Here is a 21,773-nt window from a genome sequence, read left to right on the forward strand (position 1 = left end):
AAATCCAGAGGTTTTACCTGGAGTGATGGCCAGCGTGATGCCAGTAGCCCAGATACAAACCAATGCAACCTTAGTGCCACTCAGGGACAGCTTAGGGGATCCCAGGGGCCACGTGATGCACAGCCAACGCTCCACAGACATGAACGACAGCAGCAGCACAGACACCTGCCACAAAGAATAAAATCCCATGTATTGGGGAAGGAACGCACTGTGATTTACGTAGCCTAACCCCTAGTCCCTACGCCCCGAAGGGAGCAATATGAGAGTGAAACGTACCGTTTGCCGGAACAGTAACTGAAGAGAAACTTAGCATTTTAGGTTATATGCTCTTCCAAGACAAAGCTGACTAAGGATGTTAAACCAAGTTCCCAGCAAAGGTTTATGTCCGACTCTGGGTATAGATTGCGCAGCCTGTTCCCCAAGACTAGCAGTCCTACGTGTCACACATTAACACATATCACCACTTAACACTAATATCTAGTTTCCATGTTGAATATACGAGACGCTTGTGCCATTCAGGACTGGCATGATGGCATTAGCTGAGGCACTTGTATATAATGGGGAGTTTTGAGAAAGAATTTTAAACTCAGGATTAACAAATTCAGGTCATCAACCTATTACCTGCCCCATCCTACGATCAACACTATATCCTATCGGACAGGCGATTTGGGACTGATATGGTAAGACTTGATGTTCGCGTCAGTTTAAAGCAATAAGTAGGAGAGCCTCCATGCTCGAGCCAGGCTACCTTGACGTAACTTTGCCAAAATACTAACTCACGTTAACCTTGCCTGACGTCATAACCAAGTTCCCGGCAAGAGTGCACTGCCACGAAACCTTCAAGTAGATGGCGTGCTTGCTGTACTATGATTTGACCTGATATACATGACCTGACCCAACCTAATTTCAACGAACCAAAGTTGAGCTAAGTTATCCTGATTTAACATAACCTAGCCAAACCAAATCTAACATAACCTAAACAAACCAAATCTAACATAACCTAAACAAACCAAATCTAACTTAACCTCACCAAAGCAAACGTAGCCTAACTGAACCAAAACTGACCTAACCAAACTTAATTTAACCTAACCAAGGTTAAAGTACCTTAGCCTAAGCAAACCTAACCCAACCCAGCCAAAACTAACGTATCCTAACCTTGCCTAACTAAGCCAAAGCTGCCCTAACCTAACCAAAACACACCTAACCAACGTCAACCTAACGAAAGCAAAGATAACCTTTCCTAACCTATTCTAATCTATTCTAACACAGCTAACCTCTGCTGATGTCATAGCCAGGATGCCGGTAAGGGTGCACTGCCACGACCCCATCCAGTAGTAGGCGTGCTGGCTGTACTCTGACCGGAACTCCACATCCTTCACCGCCACCACCATCAGGTACAACCCAGTCAGCAGGTCGGCAACTGGGGAGGCAGAGACACAAGCCGCCAGGGTCAAACCATCGTAGTCTACCTGGCACAGGATAATATAAAGTAATCATTTACACCGTCTGGTGTTAGCGCGAGTGAAATACCTGCGTGAGTCTATGGCACTGAAAAGAGTTAATCAAGATCATGCTTAACCCTCTGCCTGCCAAAATTTCCCTCAGCTGAATAAATCGTTTGGTTGCAACCTGAGTACAGCACCAATGTTGGGCCATGACAGTCAGAGTGTTAATGATGTGAGAGATGTAGGCTTGTTCTTTACCCTTAACCCCTTCAGCCAGATGGCGATTTTATATCGCCTTCTGGCCATCTCCAAACGATTTTACCACAGCTTTGGAGAAACTTTTTGAACTGAAGGTGTTAGATTTAATCTTCAGTAATCTTTTCGCCGGTAGTACAGACTTGATCCAGACTGAAAACATTCGTATGGGGACAACAGAATTTAAATAAAAAAAAATAAGTCACGGGACTGAGCAGGTTATACGTTGTAAGCAACAGCAGTCTTAGTTCCAGAACCCTACACCTCCAAGAGGTATATAAGGGACTGATTTGTACTGTCACTGGATTACTGTAGGTACTGTTCAAAATGATTTTCTATGTTGTCCTCTGAGTACTGAAATGACAACCTGTCCATGTGTGCTTCATCTTCACAAGCCACAGTTTTGGTACAAATATATATTGTCATTATTGAGTACATGGTACTTTTGTCCCATTTATAACTGGTGTGATGGTATAAGCGGAGGCGTTAACTCGGTCAAAGGCCCAGATGAGACATATTGTCAGGAGTCAAGAGGGGTGAATCAGAGCACAAAATAGAATGCAGGGACCGTTGATTGGCCCATCGCTCGGCAAGGTAGACCCAGATTATTGAACAACAACAACAACAACTGCAAAACGCTTTCTCTAAGCTAAACAAAATTGTCAGTTATCTGCAATTTTAATGATATAATAACAGGACATAGAAATGAAGAAGCTAACACTTTCAGTTGCATACGTATCATTGTTTTTCTTCATAAGTTTAGACAAATTTATTAAGCATAGGGAAGGTGTCTAGTACTCAGAAAATCAGTGAAGGAACTATAGAGCTCCTCTAGTTTGGAAAACCTCACCTAACATACGTAAAATAGTCTGAAGATAGCAGTAGAGTAAAATACATCATCGTTCAAGGGAATGTAAACAGAAAATATGGAGCACATTAACTTGATGTTGCTGGACGTGGGGATTGCGAGTGGAAGTTGTTAACGAAAGGGTCATCAGTTAGGTACACAGTTTGAAGACTGTGTCATGGTTGCGTACAATTTCGATGAACCATTGTATGAGGTAAGAATGAATCACCTTGATTAGTAAACAAAACGACCCTCCAGAGTAACTACCTTTAGCCATCAAGTGGAGTAAAAGAGGGTTGAACTAATGCACATTAGTGAAGGAATTATTGATTGCAATCTAAACTGTGTTGTATGAATGAACATTGATAGAATTCTGATACGATATAACTAACACATAATCCCAACTCTGGCTACGTCCCCTAGATATCAACCCCTTCCCACTTGTTTTCCCCCACGGACCTGTACCCACCTTGACAAAACTTCCCTCATGGACCTGTTTTCTCCCTCGGACCTGATTTCCTTCATGAACCTATTTTCTCCCTGGGACCTGATTTCCTCCATGAAACTCTTTTCTCCCTGGGACTTAATTTCCTCCATGAACCTATTTTCTCCCTGGGACCTGATTTCCTCCACGATCCTATTTTCTCCCTGGGACCTGATTTCCTCCATGAACCTATTTTCTCCCTTGGACCTGATTTTCCTGAGCCAATTACCCCCATCAACCTATTTTTCCTCATGGACATGTTCTTCATATGGCCCTGTGTTCCCCCGTGGACCTATTTTCATTATGGACCTATTTCTCACTATGGACCTATTTTCATTATGGACCTATTTCTCACTGTGGACCTATTTTCATTATGGACCTATTTCTCACTGTGGACCTGTTTTCATTATGGACCTATTTCTCACTATGGACCTGTTTTCATTATGGACCTATTTCTCACTGTGGACCTGTTTTCATTATGGACCTATTTCTCACTGTGGACCTGTTTTCATTATGGACCTGTTTTCATTATGGACCTATTTTTATTATGGACCTGTTTCTCACTATGGACCTGTTTTCATTATGGACCTATTTCTCACTATGGACCTGTTTTCATTATGGACCTATTTCTCACTATGGACCTGTTTTCATTATGGACCTATTTCTCTCTGTGGACCTGTTTTCATTATGGACCTATTTCTCACTGTGGACCTGTTTTCATTATGGACCTATTTCTCACTATGGACCTATTTGCGCTATTGTACCTATGTTTCCCGAAGGACCTATTTTTTTCCATAGACATATTTTCCACCATGAACCTCCTTTTCACCCTAGACCCATCTTCCCTCCATGAACCTGTTTCCATCCATGTGTAGGGACGTCCAAACACTGGATAATGTTACAGATGCCAATCATGCCAAAGCTAACACTTGTGAGGCAAGAACCAATAAACAAATGAGCCAGGCATCTCCTCGCGCTCCGAGCCTACCTGACATATGCATTAATCTTGGAGTAGGATCAGGTGGCATCGACGAAGGAGGAGAAGGAAATGGAGAAGAGGAAAAAGAATTGTTATACACAGAGATTGTTGTAAGTTGATGAAGGTGGCGTCGAAAGTTGTTAAAAGTAGGCATCATGATATTAGAACAAAAGCACAGGAAACATGAGAAGATGCAGAGAAGATTTAGAGATGGTAGGGGACAAGGAAAATCACAGAAGAGTGAGGAAATAAGGAACGAAAATAGGAAAGGACAGCAAAATATTCGAAAGCACTTGAGACTTTTAATGTAGGCCAGATTCTTGTGGAGTACCAAGGAGCCATTGTGGGGCGTGGAGTGAGAAAACATGGGTTATGGGAGAGGGTATTGCTCCAATGAATCATCAATTATAATAAGAGATCACAAGAAAGGTACCCCTAAAAGCATTATTAACTTCAGTATGGGTCGTGAGAAAGGTCCCTAAAAGCATCATTGATTTTAGTAACAGGTCACGAGAAGTGTACGGTACCCATAAATGTAACATTATTTTTAAGTATAAGTGATTCAAGTATGGGACAAGACAGCTCGAGTATGGGGCAAGAGTATGACCAAGCAGAGAACAGTATTAGGTGGCTGGCACATAGGACATACTTGAGGAGTGTCACAGAGGCACTGCAGTCCTGCTGAGGGAAGCAGGCAGGAACACGATCATGGGCAGCAAACAGAATTTGACGAGTGGAAGTTGTTAAGAGTGAGAGATTTGTGAGTGTACAAGACAAAGGAATTTCAATTGCCCTGAACGTCATTTAAAACGCCAGTTAACTTCTGCTCAGAGTCCAGTAATAATTAATGTCAGTCCTTGGTCGTGGGGATAATTATCGTGGTTATTCTTGTAGTGATTAAGAATTCAAGTAAACATACAATACTCAGAAGTGAGTCATTATGTGACATTTAATGTTTTTGTAATTACCTGTAATTGAGCTAAATCTTCATCCACTAAGTGACTTGTTTCCACTGGTGTTGCTAAAGTAATGTAGCTGTCTTATACAAAGTTAATAATAGTAGAAAACCTATCTGTGTTTTGGAACCTCAGTGTGTGTGAAGCAGTTTTCCTTGTAGTTCGGGAGGGAAATGGGACAGAAAGGGATACACAGTGTCACATTGCCATAACTTTAATTTTACACATTCTCTCTGGACTTCTTTCTACACTCCATACTGCAATTGTTCTCATGCTATCAATCCATTTAAATAGCAGTCAGATATCGTGCTCAGTAAATATGAGTGCAAAGCATGTAAATGATTACTGAGGCAGTGTAGGGTACAACACATGAACTTGTTTCCTTCCACGGATCTATTTTTCCCTACATGAGCCTATTTTCCCACTGTGGACCACCTCTACCCCTTGATCCTGTTATCTCCATGTTAGTTCATGAATCTATTTTCACCATGGACCCTATTTTCTCTCATGGACCTATTTTCCCCATGGACCCTATTTTCTCTCATGGACCTATTTTCTCCATGGAACTATTTTCTCATCTTGACCTATTTCCCTCGTTGAATCTATTTCTCCCCTTTGACGTAATTTGTCCATGTATCTACTTTGTCCAGGGGCCTACTTCCATCATGGACCTATACCGGTTTTCTCTAATGAATCTATGTTTTCCTCACTGGGCCACATTGAATCCGCATATGCAGCTAAGTTATCCCCAGAACCTATTTCCTCACCCAACTACCACCCAAGCACTTACCCTGCCCATCCACCCACTCACCTTACCCACCTACTCATGCACCCCACCCACTCATTCACCCACCCTGCTCACCTGCTCACCCACACACCTGCTCAACCACCAACCCTCCTGCCCTGCCAACCTATAAACCCATCCCATTCATCCTGACAATCCACTAATCCCTCTACCCACCCATCCAGCCCACCCTCCCACCCACTCACCTTGTTCATCCATTCACTCACTCACGCACTCATCCCCCCTACCCATTCATTCATCCACCCGCCAACCCACCTGCCCCACCTAGCCATCCTTCTACCCACCCACCCACCAACTCACCTGCCCTTTTTATCTATTCACCTACCTACCCACCTGCCCTGCCCACCCACTCACACACACCATTCCCACCCACTCTCCTACCCTGCCTAGTCACCCACTCACTCTCCCCACCCAATCACACACCCTCCACCCACCATGCCCACCAATACACTCACCCTACCCCATCCGCCCCCAACACACCTCCCAACATTGCCCATCCACCCCAACCACCCCACCCACCGTGCCCACCTGCACCACCTACCTCGCTCACCCTGCCCACTCCATCCCCTGCCCACCCACCCATCCCATATACCCACTACCCTACCCACACAGCCACCAAGCTCCACCATGATGACTTGTAAGTTTCCACAGAGAGAGAGAGAGAGAGAGAGAGAGAGAGAGAGAGAGAGAGAGAGAGAGGCAGACAGACAGACAGACAGACAGACAGACAGACAGACAGACAGACAGAAAGACAGACAAAGACAGAGAAGAGGAGGGGTCGGCACAGCTGTTTATATAGTATAGATTCATGACATTATTAAGTATAATTTATTCTTTTAGCCTTTGGATCAAGATGACGTTGTTTTTAATACATTCTTGGTATCATTACATGATTTTATGGAGAAAAATATAACTTAAAATTTGCCAGGCTCCCAGGGGCTGGCCTAGGAATGCCAATCTCTTACTGACATACGGTGGATCACAGTAAAACTATCCCTTTGCAGCCCCATAGAGACTCTAGGACAGTTACATGAGTCATCCTAGGACTCCCCTAGATTATCCTGAGGTTCCTTCGTTAAAGGTTCGTTGGAGGATTTAGGATCCTCTTTTGGCCCCGTGAAACACAGGTAGATGTTCCCGCAGAGTTATACCAAATTATGTGCTGTCCCGATTGTTATGACAGATATCGGTTGACCCTTCCCCGAGTGTCATGCAGCAAACAACTTGGCTGTTCAGCCTCTATGGACCATTTTCGGCTTTTATTATTTTACCTTTCCCTTCTCTCTCTCTCTCTCTCTCTCTCTCTCTCTCTCTCTCTCTCCCTGTCTTTCTCAAAACAACTACCATCTCTTCTGTCTACATCAGTCGGCTCCGTGTGTGATGATCATCTTGCCTCACCTGCCAGATTGCGTATGAAGAGGGAGAGTATCTTGTTATCATCCCTGGAGAAGACCCTACCGGCCAGCACTGTAAGGTTGCCCACCAGTGTTGTCAGAGCCACCAGCCACACCGCCACACGCAGCTCCTTGCCAACCAGCAGGTGTTGGAACGACGACACACCTGCAGCCACCAGGACAGCTGTGTCAGGCAGGTGTGCAAGGGTGGAGGTGGTTGCATGGATGTGGCAGTGGGTATGGAGAGGTGTGGGTGGGTGTGCAAGGGTGGAGGTGGGTACATGGATGTGGCAGTGGGTGTGGATAGGTGTGGGTGGGTGTGCAAGGGTGGAGGTGGGTGCATGGATGTGGCAGTGGGTGTGGATGGGTGTGGGTGGGTGTGCAAGGGTGGAGGTGGGTGCATGGATGTGGCAGTGGGTATGGACAGGGTATAAATGGATGTGCAAAAGTGGAGGTGGGCAAATGGATGTGACATTGGACATGGGTAGATGTGGATGGGTGTGAAGAAACGATTGGTTAGGGACTGGATTCAACTAATTGAACAAGACAACCCCAGCAGAATAGAGGACACGTGTGCGTATCAGATGTGTAAAGGTGGGAATGGGTAAACAGAAGTGGATGGTGGTATAAAGGGGTGTAAGAGATAGACTGGCTGGGGCTGGAGGCAAGTGGACAGGTGTGTGAGGCAGGTGGGTGAGAGTCAGTGTGCAAGGGAGGCAGTGGGCATATCGATGTGGGAGAGACAATGAAGGGATGTGTGTGTGTGTGTGTGTGTGTGTGTGTGTGTGTGTGTGTGTGTGTGTGTGTGTGTGTGTGTGTGTGTGTGTGTCAATAGGAATGGGACACCATGGAAGTGAGGGAACAATGACTCAACTGCTGAGATGTGGACATGTGTATGAGGGAAGGCATGCACAGGTGGGAGTGAGCATATTATAGGTCAGGGATCCTCTGTTACATTCTCCGAAGGTCCAATCATACTATCTTCCTTTGTGGCAGAGGTTCGGATGAAAAATCTTATATTTAATATCACTAATGGAATGAAACACTTTCATCTATGGTAATATAATGTGACTGTGCGGAAAGTTAATACCCTGACTAAATAAAAAATAAGTTTTAAAGTAAATATTTTCTTCTCCTGTTAGTAACGTGGTTAAGTAAGACAAAAGAGTCTACTCTCCACACTCACAACTTCTCAAAAAGACGATATGAAACTTATCTGTTGAACAAATTACTACTGCCTTCCTTACATAAGCATAGTCACTTTAGCACTTCCACCACCACTTTAGCACCATACCGTGTACCTGTGAACAGTGCCCGTGAACTGTCAGTATCCCTCTGTCAACTCATCATTTGAATAGGGTAATGGCAACAGTCTGCGGGTACGTGCAATGCAGCATGTTAAATACAGTATTCCGGCGGCGAGGACTTCTGTTCTGTTTTTAACAGTGTTATCCTGACGAGATGGCATTGATAATATGCTATTAAGAAATATGAAACGCTTGTTACTATGAGTGGTGTGAGCATCGATAATAGCTGGAAAAAATAGTGGCCTCTTATTTTATCATTAGTCTTACTAGTCTGCATTATAGCCACGAAATGGACGTTTTTATCACATCAGTACCTAAACATAATTTATAACGGCAGGCGGATAAAGTGAAATTTATTTGAGCCGCATTGTGGGCGAAGTTCATCCAAAGATGTTAAGTACTGCGACTCTTTCATTTGAGGAGGATACTGAATAATCAGTGATGGAAGTCATTGGGGTCCATATCAAAGCTCGTCTGGGTCAGGATTCGGACCACGGTCTGCCATTTCAGTACCACTGTTATAGATGGTTGGTGGAAAGGGTACGTTAAGGTAGGGTGTGGATGAGTGTGTGGATGTGTAGGTAAGAGCTTCGAAAGAGTATTTGTGTATGTAGATTTGGGGTGAAGGAGTGGGGAATAGCTGTGTGGTGATGAGGGAGCGGGGGAGTGCAGATATGAACAACGGTGAGGATTTTCATTGAGACGGTTGTGATTGTGATTGATTGATTGAGTGTGTGTGTGTGTGTGTGTGTGTGTGTGTGTGTGTGTGTGTGTGTGTGTGTGTGTGTGTGTGTGTGTGTGTGACTAGTAGTGACTGTGGTGGCGAGGGGGTTTAGAATGTTGGTGTGGGTTAATATGTGTGAACTGTGTGAATCAATGGATGGATGAGAGACTTAAACTAAATGGAGTGGGTAATGGTTGCATTCATTTTTGTATTTCAAAGAGAAATAGAGACTAAATGGATGAAAAAAAAAAAAATCCTTTCCAGGGATATCTAGGACAGATGAAATCAAAATCTGTTACTTTCAATATCTTTGCCAGAGGAAAATACAGACTGAGAAAGATAATTTCAGACTTGCCACTTTGTATACACTGACTGTAGAACTGTGAGTAAGTTATTAGGAACATGGATGTCAGTTCACCTGTTGTGAGTCTTGTTCTAGGGGAAGACTGTGACTCGGCAAATCTTGATCATCAGTCTTAATGACCGCCCTGAACCTGATAAGCATAAATCTAACTTTTCCTTTATTTTTCTCCTTTGCAAAATAGTAGAACCGATAGGAGGTGAAACTAAACAAGAAGACGGCTTATATTTTATGCCTATCGACTGCACGAGGGTCATGAAGGCAGACAGTCTACATCTGCTAAGTCCCAATCCTCCCCTCGATACGACCTGCAGTAGTCAGTGTTACGTCTGATCCCCAGTTGTACTGCTGGGTGAAGAGGGATAAAAGGGGAACAAACTTAGTCCATCAGTCTGACCGGCGCCAGAATCACACTCGGGTTCTTTCAGTTGCGAGCTGGATGTGCTGGCCAGTGCACCTCGAATCTAGCCGACCCTCTGATCAATGCCACACTTTTTGGCTTGTGAGTTACTGGTGTAATCCCTTAACCCATGACGACTTTTACATTTTAATCAGGCTACCATTGGGCGACTTTACCCAACTTGGTTTGATGGAAGATGTAATTATGTAACCTATCCAGTCTGAAAAGTCTCTCTTGAGCCAAATAAAATCCCCGGATGATACCAAGAAGAGAACAAAAAGACGTATCCGTAGTTATCGTAAGCTGAATAAATCGTTTGAGTGAACCAAGAATAAACAAAAAATAGCCTATACTATCGTAGTTATCCCTAAGCTGGATAAAACCGTCTGGTAGCATCAGAAGTAGAAAAACAAACTAGGAGGGGGGAGGCATTACAGTAGTGAATCCGAAGTTGAATAAAATCATTTGCTGCAAGAAAATTAGGTAATCGTAGTGAAGGAGTTAATTTTCTTTGTGCGGTGCATGCAAACCAAAAGGCGATGTTGACAATATTAAAATGTTTTGTAACTTGATAGGAAACAATGCTTAACGGTATGACATGGATAACTTAAAAGGCACATTAGATATATAGTTTTTGCCTCAAGCTTTAATTGGTTTGAGTGAATGTCAGCGTTAAATGAAGGCATGTGATGAGGGAGTGTTGGTGTGGATAGCTTTGTGTGCGTTAAATGAAGGCATGTGATGAGGGAGTGTTGGTGTGGATAGCTTTGTGTGCGTTAAATGAAGGCATGTGATGAGGGAGTGTTGGTGTGCATAGCTTTGTGTGCGTTAAATGAAGGCATGTGATGAGGGAGTGTTGGTGTGGACAGCTTTGTGTGCGTTAAATGAAGGCATGTGATGAGGGAGTGTTGGTGTGGATAGCTTTGTGTGCGTTAAATGAAGGCATGTGATGAGGGAGTGTTGGTGTGGACAGCTTTGTGTGCGTTAAATGAAGGCATGTGATGAGGGAGTGCAGCTTTGTGGTATTTGTGTGGAGACGTGGGTAGCGATGGGTTGCAGTTGTTAGGAAGGAGGAGGATTTCCAGTTTATACCTTATATGAATACTTCAACTGCATTTATCTGTCTGTCTGATTGCCTGTCTACCTATCTGTCAATCAGTCTGTTTGTCAGTCTATCTGTCTATCATTGTCTATACGCCTATATCTATCTATTTATCATTGTCTATATGCCTGTCTCTGTCTATTTATCCATCCATCTATGTATCTATCATTGTCTGTACGTCCCTGTCTGCATATCTGTCTATCTGACTGTGTGTGTGTCTGTCTGACTGTTTATCCGTCACTGTCTACACTCCTCTATTTCTCTGTTTATCAGTCTAGGTAGCTAGCTAAACGTCTTTATCTACCAACTGTATTTATCAGTCTACAGGCATTTTTCTATCTATCTATCTATCCGTATATCTATCCCCTATATCTGTCTATCTGACACTTAAAATGGAGGGGTTGGCGAGTGGTATTCTTATCCCTACACGTCCAAGTCCCTTTGGCTTCAAGAAAAATGACGAGATAAGAGTAAAATATTTTGTAGTGAAATCTTAAGTTGCAATAAATCTCTAAGGAAGTGGTGCTAGGAAGTCCCTACACAAGTGACAATACGGCTTATCTTCTTTAGCCAGAGGACGTTACATTCTTGTCGTCCTTCCTGCTAGTAGGCGATTTATTCAGCCTAGAAGAGACCCCATTTATTAAAAGGCTGATGAAGGCTTTATCTAACCCTTCTAACTTGAATAGTCTCTCTACCTGATTTTCTTCGCTCAGAAATGGCAAAAATATAATGAACAGGTACAATAATACTAGATAAATGCCAGAGCTTCAGGGCCTTAATATGGGGCTTGGCTAAAGTGGCTACAGTCGACGGGCGTGAAGTGCCAGCACCACAGCCCTAATATGGCCCTTTAACTCACTGAACACTTCCTGAGTGAAACGACTCGTGTCCGATATTCGATGCTCAGAAACAGACGGACAGGGTGGCCTCTACAGTACACATGCTTTTTGCCTCTAAAAATAAGTAAGCTTATTGAACTGAAGCCGTTAAAGAAAAGCAGCTTTTATGATGATGATGATGATGATGATGTAGCCTATAGATTGACAGGACTGATACTCAGGTATAGTACTTTCATCCTTATGCTTAAAATTTAAATTGCTAATAGGAAGAAGAAAGTCACATATTCTGACAGACATTTATGGACCGTCTTTGGTTGTTGCTTTTGATCAGCCTGCATTCCACATTACAGAGTGCAGTCAGCAATGACAAACAGAGGCCAGGCAGGTTCTGACTTCACCACGTACTGTACTTCAGAAATTGGTCAGTTATCTTTCGATGTAGCCGACTGAATCTGTTGACGTATTATCGTAGCATGTTCATAATATTTTAAAATGATTTAATTCAACTTAGAGAAGGCCTTTGGTACCTGAGGAGTTAACGAACACTGTATCTAACCCGTCCGATTCGGAATGAAATGCTAAATACGGCATCGGATTGAAGAGGTTTATGTTAATGGTTTCTGCTCAAACTTTAACACCAAGAGTCTGGGCTGTATTCTAGTTCTCTTTCAGTACGAGAGTTGGTAACATCTCACCCTTAAATATTTGTACTGTTTATTACTCCTTGACATCCTCTTGGTGATGTATGTATTATCGACATGTTTTGCATCAGTAATATGCAAGAGGATGTTAGTTGCTTCCATACGATGATGCAATCTGAAGTTTATGCTGCCACTAAGCGGCTATATTCAACTGAAGAGACATTCTGATCTGTTTGAATGAGGCATGGAAACAGAAGTTAAATATATCTATATCAATCATTCAATCTACTTATCTATCTGCATCTATATATCTATTCATATATCTGTTCTCTCTCTCTCTCTCTCTCTCTCTCTCTCTCTGTATATATATATATATATATATATATATATATATATATATATATATATATATATATATATATATATATGTATGTATGGTTTGGCCATGTGGAGAGGATGGAGGGTGAGAGACTGACGAAGAGAGTGTATGTGAGTGAGGTGGAGGGGGAAGAGGGAGGGGGAGGCCGAGGATGAGATGGAGGGATGGGGTGGAGAGGTATATGAGAGAGGGGTCTGTGAGTTGGGAGCAGGGCAGTGAAATGGTGGGGGACAGGGCGACATGGAGGCGATTTGTTTGTGGCCACCCCAAACGGGATTGAGGCGTCTGGCAATAGATAGATAGATAGATATATGTATATATATGTATATGTATATATATATATATAAATATATGTATATATATGTATATGTATATGTCTATATATATATATATATATATATATAAAACTGTTGTAAAGACGATATTTTTGCAACCTATACTTAGTCTGTATAGATGAAGGATCAGGAAGTCAGGGAAACAAAGGTGCTTTAGGTCACGCCCCAGCACTGCGGCGACCGAGAATCATCACAGGCATGGCGTTGTTGAGATGATACACCTCTCTCTCTCTCTCTCTCTCTCTCCTTCAATAAGCCCCCTAAGCAGCGTCTTGTCTCTGTTGTCCACTACCAGACAATAGAAAGGGGGGGAGGGAGGAGGTTCAGGGAAGGACTAAGCAGACAATCTGATTATACCTGGCGTCGACGGCAGAGCGTCGTTACTGTACAGCCAGTGCCGGCAGTGAACTTGTAGACAGCTACTGCAGCAGTGACTATCCTGCCTTGTGTCACACCAGGCACGGCAGACCCATTCAACCCTCCCCTCAAACATCTGTGGCAAGCTATCCCTTACAAATATAATCTGCAATAACCTCCTCACCACAAAACGTCTCCCCCAAGCTGAATAAAATCGTCTGGTAGTTACAGGGATAATATTAATGTTACGGCATCGTACTGAAGGTGTTCATGCCTGATAACTATAAAAGAAAAAAAAAAAAACTCAGAGAAAGATGTGCTACGATGTCTGCTGAACTAATGATAATACAATTCTTTAACATGAGGGGGAAATAATGAGGAAAGTGGAGAGCGGAAAAAAAGGAAGAGAAAGTGGCTGGGAGAAGGAAGGTCAAAGGAAAGAGGAAACGGTGATGAAGAGAGAGACTGACAGACAGACAGACAGACAGACAAAATTTTACTGGTATTTATAATTGAACTGCACCTCGCAATTCTCACTGATGTATTTTGCTCTTTGGCATGGGATGAAATAATAAAGTGAGGTAAACGAAGCAAATTATGGCAACTCAACCCTGGAACTTGAATTCGAAGCACAAATGTCGGGTTTTAGCGAGAATGTTTAATTATTCATTAATCCACAGTTCGTAGATTCAACATTCCAGAAGAACATATTTCGAGGCTGGGTATTTTAACAGATTTTCGTACGGCTCTGGGCATAGGCTATACCGTCCATTCCCTAAGATCCAGCATATCTGTGCGCTACACACCTTCACACGTCACCACCAGAGCACCAGTGGTCACCGTTCATAAAGAATACATGGCAGGACTGTCTTATCCAGAACTAGAGTACTGGCATTAACGGATTTTTATTTAATGGTGAGTCAGGCGGTTTTGCAGTAGATCTGTTACGACAGTTTTAACGACATTCAAATAATCCAGATATTTCCTACCCCAGCTTGGGATCGAGTTTGCGTCATCTCAGACAACAGCCTACTGCTGTATGCATTCCAACACCACCTGCCCCGAGTGAATTATGGATGGGGTATATGTGCAGGAGTAGATGAGAATGAGAGGGCAAAGGAAGGAGTGTGTATAGTTGTGAGTAAAAGATGGAAGAAGAGCATAAGACAGTATGGATCAGTTGGGTCAAGGATTGTGTGGGTAAAGTTGAAAGTTGGAATACAAATGTGGGCGATTGTGTGTGTGTATGCGCCAACGCAAGATCGTGCTAGAAGAGTGAGAGAAGAGTTCTGGACAAATGTGGAAGTGTGCATGGAAAAGTTTGGAAGGAATGAGAGAGTGTTTTTGATCGGTGATATGAATGGTAAAGTTGGTAATGTGAAGGTGGATGGAATAGTTGGTGAGTGGGGTGTGCCTGCTGAGATAGATGAGAATGGGAGTGCGTTAGTGGACATCTGTGCTGGGAGGGGTTGGTAATAGCCAATACCCTCTTCAGGCATAAAATGATCCACAGGTATACATGGCGAGTGATGAGAAGGGTGGGTGGTGAACTGAATGAAAGGAAGGCAATGATTGATTATGTGTGTGTGGATGAAAGGATGCGAAGATGTATATTGGATGCAAGAGTTTATAGAGGTTGGGGGAGTGGCCTTTCTGACCACTACTTGGTGGTGGCCAGAATTAGGATGCAAGTAAGATGGAGGAATAGAAGAAGGGAAAGACGAGAGGAAGGAGTAGTTGCAAGGAGAGTGGAAAGGTTACAAGAGGATGAGAAAAAGGCAGAGTATAAGAGAGAAGTGGAGGAACGATTGGGCAAATATGAATTGGAGCAGATGGGAGACGTGGAAGGTGTGTGTAAGATATTTACAGAAGAAATATGTGCAGCATGTGATGTGGTGTGTGGAAGGAAGAGAAGACGGAGGGGGGTGCAAGGAACAGCGTGGTGGACTGAAGAGGTGAAACAGGCTGTGGCACAAAAGAAGAAAGCATACAATGAATGGATGAGAAATAGGGGCGTGGAAGAAGTTGAGAGGCAGAAGAGAGAGTTATATGTGGAAAGGAAGAGAGAGGTGAAAAGATTAGTAAGAGAGAGTAAGAAGAGAGTGGATGAGGAATTTGGAAGGAATTTGAGTGTAAAGTGGAGGGACTGTAAGAAAATGTTCTGGAAAGAAGTGAAAAGAGTAAGACAGGGTGGAAGTGAAGTTAGCAGGGGAGTGAAAGATAAACATGGTAGATTACTAGTGGAGAAGGGAGAAAAAGTGAGCAGATGGAGAGAACACTTTAAGGAATTGTTGAACGTAGAGGATGGAAGTAATGCGAGTATAAGTGGCTGGGGAATGGCTGGGAGAAGGAGGGAGGTGAGAAGACAGGTAGAAATCAGTAGGATAGAGGTTGTGGAAGCAATGAAGAAAGTTAAATCGGGGAAAGCCCCAGGAATTGATGGAGTGTGTGGTGAGATGCTGAAGCATGGGGGAGAGATAGTAGTAGAATGGATGTGGAAGATGTGCAGATTGGCCTGGGAGGAAGGTAGAGTCCCGGAGGATTGGAAGTCAGGTATAATTATTCCCTTGTACAAAGGAAAAGGGGAAAAAGAAGTGTGTGGTAATCATAGGGGCATTTGTCTTCTTAGTATAATAGGAAAAGTGTATGGTAGGATACTTATAGACAGAGTTAGAGAAAGAACAGAGAAATTAGTTGGAGAAGAACAGGGAGGCTTTAGGAAGGGAAGAGGTTGTGTAGATCAGATATTCATTCTTAGATCTTTAGTGGAAAAGTTTCTAGAGAAGGGAAAGAAGTTGTATGCGGCTTTCATGGATTTGGAGAAAGCATATGACAGGGTGGATAGACAAGGATTGTGGAAAGTGTTAAGAATATATGGAGTAGATGGGAAGTTGTTGAATGCTGTGAAGAGTATGTATGATGGTGCTAAGGCTGCAGTGCGTGTGGATGGTGAACTAAGTGAATTTTTCTCTTTGAAAGTTGGTTTGAAACAGGGATGTGTCATGTCTCCATGGTTGTTCAATCTGTACATGGATGGGGTAATAAAAGAGGTACAAGGTAGGGTAGTGGATGTTGGAGTGGCCCTGGTGAGAGAGGATAGTGTTTGGAAACTCCCTGTACTGTTGTTTGCAGATGATACTGTGTTGTTGAGTGAAGACGAAGGGGAGCTGCAAGGCTTGGTGGATGAGTTTGAGAGAGTGTGTAAGAAACGGAACCTAAAGGTGAATGTAGGGAAGAGTAAAGTGATGGTCTTTGAGAGAGGTGAAGTCAGTGAATGTATAGCGAGGTTGGATGGTGAGGAATTGGAAAATGTGAGTACGTTTAAGTATTTGGGTAGTGTGATGAGTAAGGATGGAGGTTTGGAGGGTGAAGTGCTTGAAAGGGTACAGCAGGGAAGAAAGGTTGCTGGTTCCTTGAAAGCAGTGATAAGAAACAGGGAAGTGAGCATGGAAGTAAAAAAGTTACTACATGACAGTATTGTGATACCAACTCTAACGTACGGAAGTGAAGCTTGGACGTTGTTGGAAGGACACAAGTCAAGAGTGAGAGCAGTGGAAATGAGTTATTTAAGAGGAGCTTGTGGAGTCACGTGGAGAGACAGGCTGACGAATGAGGATATAAAGGAGCGTTGTGGTGTTGATGTGGATGTGATAGGAAGCGTTGTGAGGAACACACTGAGGTGGTTTGGCCATGTGGAGAGGATGGAGGGTGAAAGACTGACGAAGAGAGTGTATGTGAGTGAGGTGGAGGGTGGAAGAGGGAGGGGGAGACCGAGGATGAGATGGAGGGATGGGGTGGAGAGGTATATGAGAGAGGGGGGTGTGAGTTGGGAGCAGGGTAGTGAAATGGCGGGGGACAGGGCGACTTGGAGGCGATTTGTTTGTGGCCACCCCAAACGGGATTGAGGCGTCTGGCAATAGATAGATAGATAGAAAAAAAAAAAAAAAATGTTATGAACGTACGCTTAATTGACCTGACTTCCTCTGAGCAAGAATTTTAACCTTTTCAACTGATATATATATATATATATATATATATATATATATATATATATATATATATCTATATATATATATATATATATATATATATCTATCTATATATCATCCAATCTTACATTGTCCCATGAGGAGCGTAGGAGCCCGGGGCTAGGCAGTTGGTCCCGACATTTAAGATGAGAGTGACCAGCCTCATTCATCCCTGGGTGGCGTTACATGAGCGATCAACCCCAACCATCCCTTGGATATAAACCTTCATCGGCTCAATCCGATTGGAGCGCAATAATTACCCACTAAACCACCAGGCTAACTTTAGACGGTTTCTTTCAGTTAAGGAAATCATGATGTGAAGGGATTTATGGAAACGGCAAACCCGTCATTACATGTGGGTTTCAAAATGTTAACAAAATTGTCTGGAGGCAGCAAATATTAATATATGCAAAGAGAAGAGAAAGAAACTTCCCCGATCAAAGAGCTACGCTTTGGGTATGATTTTCTTTCAGTTTTCCTGTTATCTTTTAGGTGCATTCTCTGCCACCAGACAGTTTTATTCAGCGTTAATAAAGGGCAATTAGTGCAGCGGTAACTGAATGCCAACCCCTCCAGCTGAAAAGACTGGCTGGTAAGAATAATACGTACAGCACGTCCTCGGGCTGAAGGTAAGGGAAGGCTGGAGAAAGAGACCTTCAGTTGCTTACCCACTGTACCCTTTTAGCAATTTAGGCCTTTGAGCCTGTGGCAGGGTACTCACCCACCTTGCTCTTTTCCATAACTTCAGTCTTTGTATATGTAGCAGGGTACTCACACACCGCGCTCCGTTCTCTATCTTAGGCCTTTGAGCCTGTGGCAAGGTACTCACCCATTGTGCCCCTTTCCGTAATTTGGACCTTTGAGCCTGTGGCAGGCCTACCGCGCTCCTTTCCGCAACTTAGGCCTTTAAGTCTATGGCGGGTTATTAAAATACAGGACCACAGTATCATCCATGTTACTGCAGTCACTTCCCCTTGGTGCTTCTCTAGGCACTCATTATAACCACCAACCCACAAATGGTGGACGGACACCTGAGTCTTGTGGCGCCAACTGCCCGCACCGGGATTTGAACCCCGGCGTTAAAGGGTAGGCAGCTTTGTGGCAAGGAACGCTAACTACTCAGCTACCACGTTGGGTTAGTAAAATCGTCCAGCAGCAGCCAACATATAATGCACTAAAAATATCTATACTGAATGGTTTAACTAATAACCGCTTCATCGGTGCCAAAGGATGATATGGGCGGACGATTGTTTATAAACATCGCCTTTTGAAGGCAGTCAAAGTTTTGGTGTTGGGTGGATTATCTCGCTTCTATGGTTATCAGTTTTTTCACCTGTGATTTTAGATTATGTAGAATCTGATGAAAACAATGGATATAGTAAAAATCCCAGGGAGAAAGCAGAATAGCATGTAACAATGTTACTGTATAACAAGATTATGTGGGAGTTAGAATATGTGTGTGTGTAACAATTCTTCCTAATGACTTCTCACTGTGGATAAGGACTGTCACCTGACCGACCCACCAGTGACGACGTCATACTGCCATTTGTGATATTTAGAGCCAATGCTTCTTTCTTAACTAAGCCCTTTCAGTGCGATGAAATCCTCCATATATTATACTTCCCACCACCTAACAATTATGTTTAGATTAAGAGAAGTGTATAGTATTGAGAGTAGTAAAAACGAATTCCATTAAATATAACAGAATTGTTTCTCTAAGTTAAATAAAATCACTAACCAGTAACAACAGGTTCATCGTGCTGAAGTGGCTGTGTACCGGTACATAATGTTACCGTAGAAATTTGGTAAATCGTCTGATCAAATTGCAAAAGGTAGTCAACAAGTCTGTAGATTCTAAACCCAAGTTTTCACAGTCCTCTATCACCTAAACTTAAATAATTTGAAACTTGATCAATGGACAACACCTGCACGTTAACTGGATAAAATTAGCCCTGTCTGTTAGGACATTTCTAGTATTCTGCTTCAGCTAAAGACAGATGATTAGAATCACCTGCGAAAGAACACTGAGGTTTGACGTTGTCATTACTGTCACCATTATTACTCATGCCATGGGCAACTCAGAGGATTCTAACGCATTCGAGATGATTTTTTTTTTTCACCTAAATCGGAAACATGGGAACTGAGTGTGCTAAAATTCTCTTTATTTAATATAAATTCATCCTGAAGTTGCATTACTAAAATTAACTACGTGAAGGTGCAAGTAATCATCTACTTTTGGACGTTCATTTATTGTACGCCTACAACTTTTTGGGAGGATAGGCCGCCATACCTCTGGACATCAACCGTACAGAAACAGACGTGTCCTATCGTCATCCAATGCTTCAGAAAACGTCGCTAAAGACTGAAAGCTGTCCGCATCATTGCGCAGTCAGTTTTATTAACACATCCGTAAGATGGTACTGCAATCTCAAACGAAGACGAAGAAGAACTGCAAGGCTTGGTGAATGAGTTTGGGAGAGTGTGTAAGAAACGGAATCTAGAGGTGAATTTAGGGAAAGATAAAGTTGTGGTTTTCGAGAGAAATGAAGCCACTGAATGCACATTGAGGCTGGATGGTGAGGATATGGAAAATGTGAGTGCATTTAATTACCTGGGTAATGCGATGAGTAAGGATGGAAGTTTACTGAATGAAAAGTTTTAACGGGCACCACAGGGAAGAATAGTTGCCGGTTCACTGAACGCAGTGATAATAAATAAGGTAGTGAGCATGGAAGTAAAAAAGTTGTTGCATAATAGTACTGTGATACCAACTCTAACGTATGGAAGCGAAGCTTGAACTTGTTGGAAGAACACAAGTCAAGAGTGAGAGCAGTGGAAATGAGTTATTCAAGAGGAGCATGTGGAACTACATAGAGCGGGAGACTGAAAAATAAGAAAGTGAAGAAGCATTGTGATGTGACTGTGAATTTAATAGAAAGCGTTAGGAGAAACACACTGAGGTGGATTGGCCATGTGGAGAGGATGGAGAGTGGGAGACTAACGAGGAGAACGTATGTGAGTGAGGTGGAGGAGGGGGGACCGGGAGGAGACCGAACTTGAGATGGAGGGATGGGGGGGAGAGGTATATAACGGAAGGGGGTGTAAGTTGGGGAAATGGCAATGAAATGGCAGGGGACAGGGCGACATGGAGGAGATTTGTTTGTGGCCATCCCGTACAGGATTAAGGGGTTTGGCTATAGACAGACAAATAGGCAGAAGATCTCAAGAAAGGTGCTTACCATCAGTTTTGGGTCTGCAGTCTTTAACATGAAGGACGTAACCACAGTAGCGGAATCTCTTGAAGTATCTGAAATTGTAATTATATCTATTATTACTTCGTTAACATAAAGGATGGTATTCTTGTTGACTTGGTACATTTCCTCTTCCTTTGTGATCCACTTTGTCTATTATATCTTAACCGCCTTCAGTATGACAACGTCTTTTATTCTTGCTTTTGCCAGAGAATGTACATCAAACCCTACAGTAGGAAAGACCTTTCGTATTGATGGAGTTTATGTTGGCTGTATCTAACCCCTCCAGTACGAAAAATATCTCCTACGCTGGATAATACCGTGTGTTGCCAGCAAGAATTATGAGGATGGGGGGGGGGAGGACTCAGTCTAATTAAAGGGTTACCATCCTCATGTATAAAAGTATATTTATTATAAAACATAATAAACGTACAAGATAAAGGTGTAATACACACACACACACACACACACACACACACACACACACACACACACACACACACACACACACACACACACACACACACACACACACACAGCAAAACAATGACCCGTTCTCGCTTGACGAGTGCGGATGTAATAATCTGTCGCTGGTCATCCTATTACCCACTTCAGTACGATAAGGTCTTCTTCATTTTGTTCTTGCTGCCCACGGACTATTGCATTTGATTTTTGAACTGGAGGCGATAACTTTATTACGCCTCCAGTTCACAAAGCAAATTATTAACTCCTTCATTAAGAAAGGTTTTCTCAAAGCTGAACAATATCGCTGGCAGGTAGTAAGACTAAATTAAAAAGTCCAAGGAGAGAAAGAATTAACTGCAGAATATTAATTGCAGAATATGTTGATGATGATAATGATAAGTTCAGACAAATTCTGA

The 21,773-nt window shown here is 43.0% G+C and overlaps 1 pseudogene; it reads right to left on the reverse strand.

The window, feature by feature from the left end:
- Window positions 1–21,773, reverse strand: part of LOC145418325 (relaxin receptor 2-like) — a 305,418-nt pseudogene that overhangs the window by 35,580 nt on the left and 248,065 nt on the right.

Source organism: Coenobita brevimanus, chromosome 113 (assembly GCF_032717465.1).
Source record: "Coenobita brevimanus isolate Jiangsu-jjx chromosome 113, ASM3271746v2, whole genome shotgun sequence".
Classification (NCBI taxonomy): domain Eukaryota; kingdom Metazoa; phylum Arthropoda; class Malacostraca; order Decapoda; family Coenobitidae; genus Coenobita; species Coenobita brevimanus.